The sequence below is a fragment of the Canis lupus genome, unplaced genomic scaffold, assembly GCF_011100685.1.
Source record: "Canis lupus familiaris isolate Mischka breed German Shepherd unplaced genomic scaffold, alternate assembly UU_Cfam_GSD_1.0 chrUn_S1771H1968, whole genome shotgun sequence".
In the NCBI taxonomy this organism is placed as follows: domain Eukaryota; kingdom Metazoa; phylum Chordata; class Mammalia; order Carnivora; family Canidae; genus Canis; species Canis lupus.
The window spans coordinates 64415-79318 of NW_023330625.1; the positions used below are offsets into that span (position 1 = coordinate 64415).

General features: G+C 45.3%; 1 long non-coding RNA gene across 1 annotated transcript in view; it reads left to right on the forward strand.

The window, feature by feature from the left end:
* The window catches only part of LOC111094739, a 48259-nt gene extending 34779 nt beyond the window's left edge, over positions 1 to 13480 (forward strand). Inside the window, exon 3 of the long non-coding RNA XR_005387039.1 lies at positions 11891 to 13480. This is a non-coding gene — a long non-coding RNA (uncharacterized LOC111094739). The remainder of the gene's footprint in view (positions 1 to 11890) is intronic.
* The last annotated feature ends 1424 nt before the right edge of the window (positions 13481 to 14904 follow it).

The following is a 14904-nucleotide window of genomic DNA, read 5'->3' on the forward strand; positions in this document are numbered from 1 at the left end:
ATGTCGAGGTGTTGAACGGTTTTTATTGATTTTTGGGGGGGGGGATCTCTCTATTTCCTGGATCTGAATGCCTGTTTCCCTTCCCAGATTAGGAAAGTTTTCAGCTATGATTTGTTGAAATACATATTCTGGCCCTCTGGCCCTTTCGGTGCCCTCAGGAACCCTAATTAAACGTAGGTTTTTCTTCCTCAGGCTGTCGTTTATTTCCCTTAATCTATCCTCATGGTTTTTTAATTGTTTGTCTCTTTTTTCCTCAGTTTCCCTCTTTGCCATCAACTTCTCTTCTATGTCACTCACTCGTTCTTCCACCTCGTTAACCCTCATCGTTAGGACTTGTAGTTTGGATTGCATCTCCTTCAATTGATTTTTAATTTCTGCCTGATTAGATCTAAATTCTGCAGTCATGAAGTCTCTTGAGTCCTTTATGCTTTTTTCTATAGCCACCAGTTACTTTATAATAGTGCTTCTGAATTGGCTTTCTGACATTGAATTGTAATCCAAATTTTGTATCGGTGGGAGAGAGGACTGTTTCTGATTCTTTCTTTTGAGGTGAGGTTGTCTTTCTAGTCATTTTGCTCAGCGCAACGTGGCCAAAACCAAGTTGTATTGGGAAAAGGAGAAAAAGAGAGGAGAGAAAGAAGGAAAGAAAAGAGAAAACGAAAAATGAAAGAAGGAAGAAAAAAGGAAAAAAGAGAAGCAAAAGAGAAAGATAAAGAAAGAAAGGGGAAAAAAGGGTGGGGAAAGCAAAGAGAAATCAAAAATAAAAAACAAAAAACAAAAAACAAACCACGGGGGAGTATCTTCTGATTCTGTATACTTTAAGTCCCTTGACTTCCCCTGGAATTTGTCTGTCTAGCTGGTCTTCTGGGGGAGGGGCCTGTTGTGCTGATTTTCAGGTGTTAGCACTTGGGGGAGCTGCTCTGCCCCCTGCTTGGTGCAGGGCTTAGTGGGGGTTGTTTTCCCCGTGAGGCCCCAGGAGGAACAACCCCAGTGGCGGCGGCCAGCTCTCGAGCCCTGGATTCAGCTCCTGCAGTAACTCTGGAGCTCTCCGTCTGCAGCGCCTGGAGCCTTCGGGGGCGGGGCCGCTGATCTGCTCAGCTCGGGGCAGGAGCGTCCTTGCGGTCCTGGTCCCTCCTGGCCTCTGCCTGTCTCGGGGGGATGTCGGATCCTGGGCTGTGTCCCGGCGCCCTGTGCTCCCGGGCCTGCGCTGTTGGATTCGCGCTCCCGGCCGTGCAGCCCCCTCTGCTGAGCCGGCCCCCGAGCCCCTCTGAGCTGCTCCCGGAGCCACGCAGCCCACTCCGCGTGGAGCCTCTTCCTCTGCCGGAGCCCCTCCGAGCTGCTCCCGGGGCTGCACAGCCCCCTCCGCAGAGCCGCCGCCGGAGCCCAGCCGAGCTACTCCCGGAGCCGCTCAGCCCCCTCCGCACGGAGTCTCTTCCTATGCGGGAGCCGCCTCCGAGCTTCTCCAGGCCCCACAGCCCCCTCCGCGGAGCCGCTGCCCGAGCCCCTCCGAGCTGCTCCTGGAACCGCGCAGCCCCCTGTGCACCGAGCCTCTTCCTCTGCCCGAGCCCCTCCGGGCTGCTCCCGGCCGCGCAGCCCCCTCCGCGGAGCCGCCGCCTGAGCCCCCCCCCAGCTGCTCCCGCCCCTCAGCCCCCTCCGCGGAGCCGCCGCCCAAGCCCCTCCGAGCTGCTCCCACCCCGCAGCCCCCTCCGCGGAGCCGCCGCCCGAGCCCCTCCGAGCTGCTCCGCGCCCCGCTGTGCGCGCTGCAGCCCTTAGGGAGCTCGGCGCACTCTCCCAGGGCGCAGGTGTCTGTTAGTGTCCCAGGGAGCCCGAGAGCATCCCCGCCCTCCTGGGGTCCTGCTCTAACTCCCTGCGGGCCCCTTTCCGCCCGGGAAGGTTGGTGCAGCTCCTGCTCCTCTGGGACGGGGCTCTCCTGTCCTGGGGACACTCGCCCCGGCCTCAGCCCGGCTACTCGCTGCCCCCCCTTGGAGGCCTTTTGTTTCTTTATTTCTTTTTCCCCCTCTTCCTACCTTGATAGAAGCGTGAACTCTTCTCACTGTAGCATTCCAGCTGGGCTCTCTTTAAATCTCAGGCCGAATTCATAGATTTTCAGGATGATTGGAAGGTTATCTAGTAATTTGGTGGGGACAGGTGACTTGGGGACCCTACTCTTCCACCATCTTGCCCCTCATCCCACTCTGAAGAGTTTTGATCAGGAAAGGATGCAGTATTTTGTCAAAGGCTTTCTCTGCATCTATTGAGAGGATCCTATGGTTCTTGTTTTTTTCTCTTGCTAATATGACGAATCACATTGATTGGTTAATGAGTTTGAGCCAGCCTTGCATCCCAGGGATACATCCCACTTGGTCATGGTGAATAATCTTCTTAATGTACTGTTGGATCCTATTGGCTAGTATCTTCTTGAGAATTTTTGCATCTGTGTTCATCAGGGATATTGGTCTGTAATTCTCCTTTTTGGTGGGGTCTCTGTCTGGTTTTGGAATTAAGCTGATGCTGGCTTCATAAAACGAGTTTGGAAGTACTCCATCTCTTTCTATCTTTCCAAACAGCTTAAGTAGAATAGGTATGGTTTCTTCTTTAAACGTTTGATAGAATTCCCCTGGGAAGCCATCTGGCCCTGGACTCTTGTGTCTTGGGAGGTTTTAATGACTGCTTCAATTTCCTGCCTGGTTATTGGCCTGTTCAGGTTTTCTATTTCTTCCTGTTCCCGTTTTGGTAGTTTGTGGTTTTCCAGAAATGCATCCATTTCTTCCAGATTGCCTAATTTTTTGGCATAGAGCTGCTCATAATAAGTTTTTAAAATCGTTTGTATTTCCTTGGTGTTGGTGGTGATCTCTCCTTTTTCATTCATGATTTTATTAATTTGAGTCTTTTCTCTCTTCTTTTTAATAAGGTTGGCTAAAGGTTTATCTATTTATTAATTCTTTCAAAGAACCAACTCCTGGTTTTGTTGATCTGTTCAACAGTTCTTCTGGTCTCTATTTCATTGAGCTCTGCTTGAATCTTTATTAACTGTCCTCCTCTGCTGGGTGAGGGTTTCATTTGCTGTTCCTTCTCCAGCTCTGTTAGGTGCAGGGTTGGCTTTTGTATTTGAGTTCTTTCCAGTTTTTGGATGGATGCTTGTATTGCGATGTAGTTCCCCCTCCGGACTGCTTTTAATGCATCCCAAAGATATTGAACGGTTGTGTCTTCATTCTCATTAGTGTCCATGAATCTTTTTAATTCTTCTCTAATTTCCTGGTTGACCCTTTCATCTTTTTGCAGGATGGTCCTTTAACCTCCACGTGTTTGAAATCCTTCCAAACTTGTTCTTGTGATTTAGTTCAATTTTCAAAGCATTATGGTCTGAAAACATGCAGGGGACATTCCCAGTCCTTTGGTATTGGTTAAGACCTGACTTGTGACCCAGTTATGTGGTCTATTCTGGAGAAAGCTCCATGTGCACTTGAGAGGAATGTGTATTCAGTTGCGTTTGGATGTAAAATCCATCTGGTCCATTGTGTCATTTAATGCTCTTGTTTCTTTGTTGATGTTGTGTTTACAAGATCTATCAGTTGTAGAATTCACCATATTCAATCTCCAGGTAAGTGTATTGTTATCTAAGTATGTCTCAACTTTGGTTATTAATTGATTGATATACTTGGCAGCTCCCACATTCGGGGCATAAGTGTTCATGATTGTTAGGTCCTCTTGCGGGATAGATCCTTTAAGTATGAAATAGTGTCCCTCTTCATCTCTTAGTACAGTCTTTGGGATAAACTTTAATTTATCTGATATAAGGATGGCTACCCCTACTTTCTTTTGAGAACCACTTGAACGGTAAATGGTTCTCAAACCTCTTATTTTCAGGCTGTAGGTGTCCTTGTGTCTAAAATGAGTCTCTTGTAGACAGCAAATAGATGGGTCCTGCTTTTGTATCCAGTCTGAAACCCTGCGCCTTTTGATGGGGTCATTAAACCCATTCACGTTGAGAGTTACTATTGAAAGATACGAATTTAGTGTCATCATGGTACCTATTCAGTCCCTGTTTTTGTGGATTGTTCCCTTGGACATCCTCTATTACAGAGTCCCCCTTAGTATGTCTTGCAGAGCTGGTTTGGTGGTCACATATTCTTTCCATTTCTGCCTATCTTGGAAGCTCTTCATCTCTCCTTCTACTATGAATGAGAGCCTTGCTGGATAAAGTATTCTTGGTTGCATGTTCTTCTCATTTAGGACCCTGAATATATCCTGCCAGCCCTTTCTGGCCTGCCAGGTCTCTGTGGAGAGGTCTGCTGTTACCCTAATACTCCTCCCCATAAGGGTTAGGGATTTCTTGTGTCTTGCTGCTTTAGGGATCTTCTCTATCTTTGGAATTTGCAAGTTTCAGTATTAAATGTTGAGATGTTGAACTGTTTTTATTGATTTTAGGGGCAGATCTCTCTATGTCCTGGATCTGAATGCCTGTTTCCCTTCCCAAGGTAGGGAAGTTCTCAGCTATGATTTCAAATACACTTTCTGGTCATCTGTCCCTTTCGCTCACTCCGGAACCCCAGTTAAATGTAGATTTTTCTTTCTGAGGCTGTCTATTTCCCTTAACCTATCCTCATGATCTTTTGTTTGTCTCTTTTTTCCTCCGCTTCCTTCCTTTCCATCCACTTGTCTTCTATTTCACTCACTCGTTCTTCTACCTTATTAACCCTCATCATTAGGACCTTCAGTTTGGATTGCATTTCATTTAATTGATTTTTAATTTCTGCCTGATTAGATCTAAATCCTGCAGTCATGAAGTCTCTTGAATCCTTTATGCTTTTTTCCAAAGCCGCCAGTATCTTTATAATTGTGCTTCTGAATTGGCTTTCTGACATCGAATTGTAATCCAAATTCTGTAACTCTGTGGGAGAGAGGCCTGTTTCTGATTCTTTCTTTTGTGGTGAGTTCTTCCTTCTAGTCATTTTGCTCAGTGCAGAGTGGCTAAAAAGAAGTTTTACTGGAAAAAGGAGAAAAAGAGAGAAATAAGGGGTGGGGACAAATAGAAAACAAAAAGCAAGGAGGTGTATCCTCTGATTCTATATATGTATTTCCCCAGACTTTCCCTGGAACTTTTCAGCACTGCTTGGTCAAGAACTTGCTTTTCCCCTGTCCTTCCAGCTGGTCTTCTGGGTGAGGGCCCTGCTGTGCTGATTCTCAGATGTGAGTACCTGGTGGAGCTGCCCAGCTCCCCGACAGGTGTCGGGCTCAGTGGGAGCTGTTGGCCCTGTGAGGCCCCTGTTCCCTGGTGCCCTGCTCAGTCCCAGGTACAAGGTGACACCAAGAGGAACAACAACACTGGCGGAGGCCAGCTCTCCAGCCCTGGAGTCAGCTCCAGCAGTAACTACCGCAGTCTCCCAGTCTGTAGGGGCCTCGATGCTCTGGGGGTGTAGGGCATGAACCTGTACAGCTCTGGGCGCCCCGCAGCAGGAGCGTCCTTGCTGCCCTCTCGGACTCCGTCTGTCCCAGTGGAAGCGCCGGATCCTGGGCTGTGTCCCCCGGCGCCCTGGGCTCAGCGACCAGCTTCGCTGGACTCGTGCTCCTGGGGCTGCGCAGGCCCTCCCGCGGAGCCGCCTCTTGGGCTGCTCCGGAGCCCTGCTGGGCGCTTAGGAGCTTGGCCCGCATCCTCGCCCCTCCTGGGATCCTGCCCGAGTTCCCTGTGAGCACATTTCCGTCTGGGAAGATTGGTGAAGTTTCTGCTTCTCGGGAGGTGGGACAAGATGCCAAAAGGGTTGGGTCCCCAAGTCACCTGTCTCCACCAAATTACCTCAATCACTTTCAAATCATCCTGAAAACCTAGGAATTCGGCCTGAGATTTAAAGAGCGATCAGCTGAAATGCTACAGTGGGAAGAGTTCGTGCTTCTATCAAGGTAGGAAGATGGGAGAAAAAAAGAAATAAAGAAACAAAAGGCATCCAAGGGGAGGGGGTCCCCGAGGAGCTGGGCTAAGGCCCGGCGGCGAGTGTCCCCAGGACAGGAAAGCCCCGTCCCTGGAGAAGCAGGAGCTTCACCAATCTTCCCAGTCGGAAAGGTGCTTGCTGGGTGTTGGAGCAGGATGGTGGGGGGCGGGGATGCCCTCAGCCTCCCGGGGTCACTAACAGAGCGCCTGCGCCCGGGGGAGTGCTCCACACCCCGTGGCGGCGGAGCTCCCTAAAGGGCTGCAGTGCCGCAGGGCTGAACCCAGGAGCAGCTCAGAGGGGCTCGAGCGGAGGCTCTGCACGGAGGGGGCTGCGCGCCCCGGGAGCAGCCCAGAGGGGCTCAGGCAGAGGCTCTGCACGGAGGGGGCTGCGCGCCCCGGGAGCAGCCCAGAGGGGCTCAGGCAGAGGCTCCCGGGGAGGGAGCTGCACGGACCTGGGAGCACGATTGCAGCGGCGCAGGCCCCGGAGCTCAGGGAATCAGGGGACACAGCCCAGGATCCAGCACTCCGCACCCCCCCCCCCGGACAAGCAGAGGCCAGGAGGGCACAGGGCAGCAAGGATGCTGCTACTGCCAGGCGGTCCCGAACTGTGCAGATCAGTGCCCCCCGCCCCTGGAGCATCCAGGCCCCTGTAGACTGAGAGCTCTGTAGTTACTGCGGGAGCTGACTCCAGGGCTTGGGAGCTGGCTGTAGCCACTGTTTTTCCTCCTGGGGCCTCACAGTATAAACAACCCCCACTGAGCCTCACAGTGGCCTCACAGGATAAACAGGAGGGAACAACTCCCACTGAGCCGTTCACCAGGCAGGGGGCTGAGCAGCTCCCTCAGGTGCTCACAACTGATAATCAGCACAACAGGTCCCTCCCCCAGAAGACCAGCTAGACGGACAGGGGAAAAGCAATTTATTGACCAAGCAGCACTGAAAAGGGGGAAGTCGAGGGATTTACAGTATATAGAATCAGAGGATACTCCCCCTTGTTTTTTGTTTTGTTTGCTCCCCGCCCCTTTTGTTTTTTTTCTTTCTTTTCCTCTCTTTTTCTTCTTCCTTTTTTTTTTTCTTATTCTTTTCTTCTTTCTTTTCTCTCTTTTTTTCCTTTTCCCAATATAACTTGTTTTGGCAACTCAGCACTGAGCAAAAGACTAGAAGGAAAAACCTCAAAAGAAATAATCAGAAACAGTCCTCTCTCTAACAGTTACAAAATTGGGCTAACTCTGGCAAACGAACTAGGGGTGTTGGAAGGGGAGGAGGGCGGGGGGTGGGAGTGAATGGGTGACGGGCACTGGGGGTTATTCTGTATGTTAGTAAATTGAACACCAATAAAAAAAAATTGGGATTACAATTCCATGTCAGCCAATACAGAAGCACAATTTTAAAGCTACCGGTAGCTCTAGAAAAAAGCATAAAGGACTCAAGAGACTTCATGACTGCAGAATTTAGATCTAATCAGGCTGAAATTAAAAATCAATTAAATGAGATGCAATCCAAACTAGAGGTCCTAACGACGAGGGTCAACGAGGTAGAAGAACGATTGAGTGACATAGGTGACAAGTTGATGGCAAAGAGGGAAACTGAGGAAAAATGTGAAAAACAAAAGATGAGGATAGATTAAGGGAAATAAATGACAGCCTCAGGAAGAAAAATCTATGTTTAATTGGGGTTCCCAAGGGCGCCGAAAGGGACAGATGACCAGAAAGTGTATTCGAACAAATCATAGCTGAAAACTTTCCTAATCTGGGAAGGGAAACAGGCATTCAGATCCAGGAAATAGATCCTCCTCTAAAATCAATAAAGCCTTTGAACACCTCGACATTTAATAGTGAAGCTTGCAAATTCCAAAGATAAAGAGAAGATCCTTAAAGCAGCAAGAGACAAGAAATCTATAACTTTTATGGGGAGAAATATTAGATTAACAACAGACCTCTCCACAGAGACCTGGCAGGCCAGAAAGGGTCCTAAATGAGAAGAACATGAGCTTCTGCACAGCAACAGAAACTCAACAAAACTAAAAGACAACCTACAGAATGGGAGAAGATATTTGCAAATGATGTATCAGATAAAGGGCTAGTATCCAAGATCTATAAAGAACTTATTAAACTCAACAGCAAAGAAACAAACAATCCAATCATGAAGTGGGCAAAAGACATGAACAGAAATCTCACAGAGGAAGACATAGACATGGCCAACAAGCACATGAGAAAATGCTCCGCATCACTGGCCATCAGGGAAATACAAATCAAAACCACAATGAGATACCACCTCACACCAGTGAGAATGGGGAACATTAACAAGGCAGGAAACCACAAATGTTGGAGAGGATGCGGAGAAAAGGGAACCCTCTTGCACTGTTGGTGGGAATGTGAACTGGTGCAGCCACTCTGGAAAACCGTGTGGAGGTTCCTCAAAGAGTTAAAAATAGACCTGCCCTACGACCCAGCAATTGCACTGTTGGGGATTTACCCCAAAGATACAAATGCAATGAAACGCCAGGACACCTGCACCCCGATGTTTATAGCAGCAATGGCCACGATAGCCAAACTGTGGAAGGAGCCTCGGTGTCCTTTGAACGATGAATGGATAAAGAAGATGTGGTCTAGGGATCCCTGGGTGGCACAGCAGTTTGGCGCCTGCCTTTGGCCCAGGGCGCGATCCTGGAAACCCGGGATCGAATCCCACATCAGGCTCCCGGTGCATGGAGCCTGCTTCTCCCTCTGCCTATGTCTCTGCCTCTCTCTCTCTCTCTGTGACTATCATAAATAAAAAAAAAAGTCTTATAAAAAAAAAAAAGAAGATGTGGTCTATGTATACAATGGAATATTCCTCAGCCATTAGAAATGACGAATACCCACCATTTGCTTCGACATGGATGGAACTGGAGGGTATTATGCTGAGTGAAATAAGTCAATCGGAGCAGGACAAACATTATATGGTTTCATTCATTTGGGGAATCTAAAAAATAGTGGAATGGAATAAAGGGGAAAGGAGAAAAATCGAGTGGGAAATATCAGAAAAGGAGACAAAACAAGAGAGACTCCTAACTCTGGGAAACGAACAAGTGGTGGTAGAAAGGGAGTTGGGTGTGGAATGGGGGTGACTGGGTGACCTGCACTGAGGGGGGCACTTGATGGGATGAGCACTGGGTGTTTTCAAATTGAACACCAATATATGTTTATATATGTTTATATATATGTTTTCAAATTGAACACCAATAAAATAATAAATTTTAAAAAAGAAAACATCCATCTATTGGGGCCCTGGCTGACTCAGTCACTAGAGGGTGGGATTCTGGATCTTTGGCTTGTAGGTTTGAGCCCCACCTGGGTGTAGAGATTACTGAAAAATTAAATCTTAAAAGAAAAAAATATACGTATATATGTAATATTTCCTATAACCTAGTATGATGGTGTGTGCTGTCATGTGGATGGATTTCATCTTCTGTTCTACACATTTTACAAGGAAAAATGTATGTGATGTTAATATTTATTAGTATTAATATACGTTTTGCTTAACATTAAAAAAAAGCTTCTGCTTCTCTGGGAAGGGGCTTTCCTGTCCTGGTGGTACTTGCTGCCGGGCCTTAGCCCGGTTCCTTGTGGGGACCCCTCCCCCTTGGGTGCTTTTTTATTTCTTATTTTTTCCGGTCTTCCTACATTGATAAAAGCGCAAACTCTTCTCACTCTAGTATTCTAGCTGTTGTCTCTTTAAATATCAGGTTGAATTTGTAGGTATTCAGGATGATTTGAAAGTTATCTAGGTAAGTTGGTGGGGACAGGTGACTTGGGGACCCTATTCTTCCGCCATCTTTCCCCGCCTCAGTTTGTTATTTTCAATTTCAGTTTAATTATACTGAAATTGTTCATGTGAACTTTGTGCCCGCTATTTTGTGTATTATATATAGACAGCTGAAGACTTAAGATAGATCTTGCACTACTAGTCTTACCTTGTCACTTGAAAATGACTAGACAGTATTTTTCCAAGTCATGCATCTTGGCCACTTTGGTATTTAGTTTTACCAGCAGTTTTTTTTTCTTCTCTAATCTTTTCCTAATTCAATTTTATTATTTGAGTACATTTTACACACATTGTTACATTAGCTTCAGGCGTATAACCTAGTGATCTGACAAGTTCATACATTATGCTTTGTTCACCAGAAACATAGCCCATCTGTCTTCATACATCACTATTACAATATCATTGATTATACTCCCTATGCTATGCCTTTCATTCTTGTGACTTATTCATTCCATTACTGAAAGCCTGTGTCTCCCACTTCCTTTCACCCATTTTATGCAACTCCTCACCCCTTTTCCCTCTGGCAACCATCAATTTGCTCTCTGTGTTTAGAACTCCTTATCAGTTTGATGAATCTCCTATAAAATTAACATGTTCTAAAAGTCATTTACAGATAAGCTCTTTGTCCTTTGCCAAGAGATGTCTATTGTAGTATTATAAAGCATGTTCCAAAATTTTAACCAGCAAATTCACAGCATCTGTTTCCTGTATGCTCCTATATGCTCTGTTTCTAGTATGCACTAGAATAAGAGAGGAAAATACTACCTTTATCCCTAAGTTCTTAGTTTTCTGCCTGACAATATGCAAGATTGATTGTGATAAATCAGGAGAGACTGGAGAGAAGGGAATCACCAAGAGGCTATTAGTTAGATGACTGAAGAAAATAGAGAAGAATACAGAAAAAGACTCAGCCCTGCACAGTCATATCTCCCTGTCCTCCCAGGCCAAGTTCTGGGATCATCTTCTGCTGTTACTCATTATCTCCAATTCTTCTTACAGACTTTCTCATGGCTTTCTTTCCAAGTGACCCTATAGCCTAGTGCAGCTGTCTGTTTTAGTCACTTTGGGCTGCTACAAAAAAAAAATACCACAGACTTGGTGAATTATAAACAACAGACATTTATTTCTCATTGTTCTAGAGGTTGAAAGTCCAAGATCAAGGCACCAGTGGACTCGGGTTCTGATGAGGGCCATCTTTTTGGTTCATCTTTTCTCCATGTCACACGGCAGAAGGGATAAGGGAGTTCTTGGTCTGTCTTTAATAAAGGCCACTAATCCCATTCATAGGAGCTTTATCTTCATGACCTAATTACTTCCTAAAAGCCGCACCTCCTCGTACCATCACTTTGGGGATTAAGTTTCAACATATGAATTTTGTGGGGATACAAACATTCAGACCATAGTACTCTCCTTGGAATTCATTTCTTTTTTTTTTTTTTGTATTTATTTTTATTGGAGTTCGATTTGCCAACATACAGTACAACACCCAGTGCTCATCCCATCCAGTGCCCCCCTCAGTGCCCGTCACCCAGTCACCCCATCCCCCCACCCACCCCCCCTTCAACTACCCCTTGTTCTTTTCCTAGAGTTAGAAGTCGCTCATGTTTTGTCCCCCTCTCTGATTTTCTTATGTGCCACTTGTATTATCTGTTTATCTGCGTGCTTGTCCACCTCTCTATTCTAATCCCCATTTGAAATTACAGAGACGTTGCTTTGACATGGATGGAACTGGAGGGCATTATGCTGAGTGAAATAAGTCAATTGGAGAAGGATAATCATCATATGATTTCACTCATACGTGAAATATAAGAAAAAGTGAAAGAGATTATAAGAGAAAGGAGGGGAACTGAGTGGGAAAAATTAGAGAGGGGAACAAACCATGAGAGACTGCTAACTCTGGGAAACAAACAAAGGGTTGTGGAAGGGAAGGTAGGTGGTGGGATGGGGTAACTGGGTGACAGGCAATGAAGAGGGCACTTGATGGGATGAGCACGGGGTGTTATACTATCTGTTGGCATATTGAATTTAAATTTAAAAAATGTAAAAAAAATAAACTACAGAGATGACTCTGAAAATTGTTGGCAGCATGTATGCCTTACAGGTACTGTTTTTCATTGCATGTCCCTGGCCCAACTGCCACTTTTGTATTGCTTTCAGATTGAGAAACCAGACCTGAGACTAAGGGATCAACTTCCCAGCGGGACATTTTTGAAGAAGATTCATTCTAGGGAACAACCATAGAAAGACTAACAGGAAACAGTACCTGGGACTCTGGTACATGAAATTTGGGGATGGGAGGATCACTTACAGAGACATTCAGGACAAGGAGTCATACTGACAAAGAACAATTTCAGGGAGATCACTACCTATAAATGCAGTGCTTTCGAGGGACGCTTCAGTCTATAGTCAGTTCTTGTTTGACAATAGGGAGTTCCTACAGGAGAAAAATATCTCCCTACATCTTGTACACATGTAGGGAGACTGACACCAAATTTCAACCTGGTTATTCAGCAGGCTTCTGTGCAGCAAAGAAGCTGTGGCAATGTAGTGAATGGGGAAAGTCCTTCTGTGACCATCCCACCTTCATTGGGCATCAGGGCATTCACACTGGAGAAAAACTATATATTTGTAAGGAATATGGAAAAGCCTTCATCCAGAGCTCATCTCTTACAAAGCATCAAAGATATCATGTAGGAGACAAACCCTTTAAATGTAGTGAATGTGACAAAGCTTTCAGCCAGAGCTCATCATTGACCACCAGAGAATCCACATAGGAAAAAATCCCTATCAATGCAGTGAATGTGGGAAGGCCTTCGACAAAAGCACACTCCTGATTCGCCACACACGCTTCCACAGAGGGGAGAAGCCCTACAAGTGCAATGAGTGTGGGAAGGCCCTCAGCCACAGCACATACCTAACGCAGCATCACAGGATACACACTGGAAAGAGACTCTATAAATGCAGTGAATGTGGGAAAGCCTTCACTGATACCTTGTTCTTTTCTAGACACCTCTTTTTCTCACACTGGAGAGAAACCCTATAGATGTGATGAATGTGGAAAAGCCTTTAGTGGCCCCTCAGAGCTTATTCAGCATCAAAGAACATGCACAGGGGAGAAGCCCTATAAATGCACAAAATGTAGAAAAGCTTTTAGTTAGAAATACATGCCTTATTGGACACCAGGGAATTCACACTAGAGGGAAACCCCACAAATGTAAAGAATGTGAGAAAGCCTTCAGCTAGAGCTCACACCTTATAAAATATCTAAGAGTGCACACTGGAGAGAAACTATAAATGCAAGGAATGTAAAAAAGCCTTCACCCAGTGGGCATCCCTATGCATCATCAGAAAATTCATAACACAAAAAAGCCCTATGAATATTATAATTCCTTTATTGAATCCTTGGCCTTTTTAAAGCACTAGAATGTTAATACTGGAGACAGAGTCTGTGAATGAATGGAGATGCTCAGTGGGACCACTGGATGTGAGGATTACTTCAGAGTAACTTCTAACATTCCTTCTCACCCTGAGATGTCATCGTAAGAAATGTTGGGGTCCTCCTCTTTGCCTAGGATTGTGTTGCATGGCGTGTGGATAGGACACTATTGCAAATCTCTCTCTCTCTCTCTCTCCCTGTAAGTTAGCATGAATTGATGAGTAACACTTGTTGGGGTTTAAATTCAAATATGGGCTTAAATTTAAATATTGAGTTAAAAGTATTATTTGAAACTTTAAATAAAATACAGTAAGGAGTGATGAGGCAGTGGGTATGATATGCAACTGATGAATTATTGAGCTCTATATCTGAATAATTATGTACTGTATGTTGGCTAATTGAATCTAAATAAACAAATAAAGAAAAATACAGTTGAGATTTTTCAGGGCATGATGGTCTGACCCATTATGTGTGTGTACTTTTGTTCCCTATAAAAATCCTACAGTGGAAGAAAAAAAAAAAGTCCTACAGTGACTGCCACTTGACATTTCAAAATGTTTAGGCTGGGACAGATGAAGTGATATTAACAATGGGTAGAGAATTGTGCAATGTGGAAAAGTTCAGTAAAGAACACTGAGGACTCTGAAATGAGGGGGTTGGGGAAGCCATGGATTTGGAAGGTTATTTGGGGCCATCTAGTCTATGGCTTTTCAAATGTTTTGAAGTTACGTAACATTTATATATATGTTGGTAGCATGGAAACTTGGTACATGGTAAAGTTTCAAAATTTTGTCAATATTAGGGTAGCAAATTAGAGGTTGCGGATTATAATACAGTTTGTTATTGTTGTTGTTTTTTCCTATCTAAGTAATAGTGAAATAGGTCTAGCAACTTTCTCTTGTATTCCAAATTCATTATTTAAAAAAGATTTTATTTATTCATGAGAGACACACACAGAGAGTCAGAGACACAGGCAGAGGGAGAAGAAGGCCCCCTGCAGGAGCCCAATGCAGGGCTTGATCCCAGACCCACCATCATGACCTGAGCCAAAGGCAGAGCCATCCAGGCATCCTCAGACTTATTCTTATCAAGTTGAATACATAGAATTCAAATTCCACATGTATATTTTTGAAAATTACCTTTTGAATAAGTTCTTTATGAATCACACGCATAAGTCAGTTCCTCTTTTACTTGGTGTCCAAAGCAGTAAATGTTGTCTGTATCCCAATGTCAACCTGACACCTTTGTGGCTATGGTTCTACTTTTCATTCTGAATTTATGCTTCCCCTTGGCCTCCTGCTAGATTTTAGTTGTCAGAATTCTGTACCCTTCCTGATACCCTAAAAGCCCAACTCCAAAGCCTGGTTAAGGGATTACCTTTTGGTCCCAGACAGTTGAGAGCAGAAAGTCAGGGAGCCACACCTGGAGGCTTGAGGGGATTGGCAGTGAAATCCAAATCCTTAACCTCCTTCTCTTCAAGTGGGTTTGACCTGTTGTAAAGAGTTTTTTTCACAGGGTCTGGGCATAGGTCACTGGCTTAGATGCTTTTACATATCCCTTTCCAGTATCAAGTTTGAGCAACTTTCCAGTAGTTATTGGGCTGGCCATTAGCAGAGCTAAGACTAGAACTAGGATGCATGCTGCCCAAGATAGAGTTCCTTCCATCATACTAGGCTGACAAGAAATTCCTGGAAGTCTCCTGGGACCTCTAGAGTGGAAGAGGTAGTAGAGCCTG